Source organism: Octopus bimaculoides, chromosome 2, assembly GCF_001194135.2.
Source record: "Octopus bimaculoides isolate UCB-OBI-ISO-001 chromosome 2, ASM119413v2, whole genome shotgun sequence".
NCBI lineage: Eukaryota > Metazoa > Mollusca > Cephalopoda > Octopoda > Octopodidae > Octopus > Octopus bimaculoides.
Window position 1 is genome coordinate 73,175 of NC_068982.1, and position 1,320 is coordinate 74,494.

Genomic DNA, 1,320 nt, shown 5'->3' on the forward strand with positions numbered 1-1,320 from the left:
AACAGTAAATGTTTCTATTTTTGCTTTTGTTAAACACAATATTGTAATCATTTAGAAATATTTTTAAGTGAATTTGAGGTAAATATTTCATAAAGGACCCGTTCATACCTCGGTGTGAAATCCTTTTTTTCCACAGGTTTTTGTGAGTGCATTCAACGTATTTGACCTCCAACCTGCTGCAAGCCACTTTTTCCTGGAAAAGAAAAAAGAAGTGCTAAACAAAACTCCTTTGGTGGAAAACTTCGAGGTAGCTCATCCCTTTGCCCCTTTCTTTTCCAAAAGAAAGTGGCTTGCAGTGGGTTTGGGGGTGAGATATGTTGAATGCACTCGCAAAAACCTGTGGAAAAAATTATTTCCCACTGGTGCCAGTGGAACATTGAAAGCACATCCAAGCGTGATTGTTGCCAGGGCCATGGATTGGCTCCCGTGCCGGTGACACGTAAAAAGCACCATTTGAACATGATCGTTGGCAGCATCACCTTACTGGCACATGTGCCAGTGGCGCCAGACTGGCTCCCATGCAGGTACCACATAAAAACACCTTTTGAGCGTGATCGTTGCCAGAACCGCCTCACTGGCCCTCGTGCTGGTGGCACGTAAAAGCACCCACTACACTCTCGGAGTGGTTGGCGTTAGGAAGGGCATCCATCTGTAGAAACTCTGCCAGACCAGATTGAGCCTGGTGCAGCATTCTGGCTCACCAGTCCTCAGTCAAACCGCCCAACCCATGCTAGTATGGAAAGCGGACGTTCAACGATGATGATGAAGTACAAACAGGTCCTTTACGAAATATTTATCCAAGATCGGGACAGGCATGCAAATAGAGGAATCGATGTGGCTGATATAGCAAACGGCTGAGCATCTGGCAGAACAGAGAGAAAGAGACAGAGGCAGGAGACATTCTGAATTGGATATTCATAGGAATACAAAGAGAATAAAACAAGTTTCATGTAAGTTGGACCATGGATTACTGAGATATATGGGTTTTTTCAGGTATCTTTATAAATAGCTAAACCAGTGTATAATGGGGAAAATGCTTTGAAAATAAGGTACCACTGAAATGTGAATCATCATCATCATTGTTTAACGTCCACCTTCCATGCTAGCATGGGTTGGACGATTTGACTGAGGACTGGTGAACTAGATGGCTACACCAGGCTCCAATCTGATTTGGCAGAGTTTCTACAGCTGAATGCCCTTCTTAAAGCCAACCACTCCAAGAGTGTAGTCGGTGCTTTTATGTGCCACCGCCACGAAGGCCAGTCAGGCGATACTGGCAACGGCCACGCTCAAAATGGTGTATTTTACGTGCCACCTGCA

The 1,320-nt window shown here is 44.8% G+C and overlaps 1 protein-coding gene across 3 annotated transcripts in view; it reads right to left on the reverse strand.

Annotated features, from left to right (window-relative positions):
- Nucleotides 1–1,320, reverse strand: part of LOC106870754 (polyadenylate-binding protein-interacting protein 2) — a 23,411-nt gene that overhangs the window by 11,329 nt on the left and 10,762 nt on the right. The window lies entirely within an intron of this gene.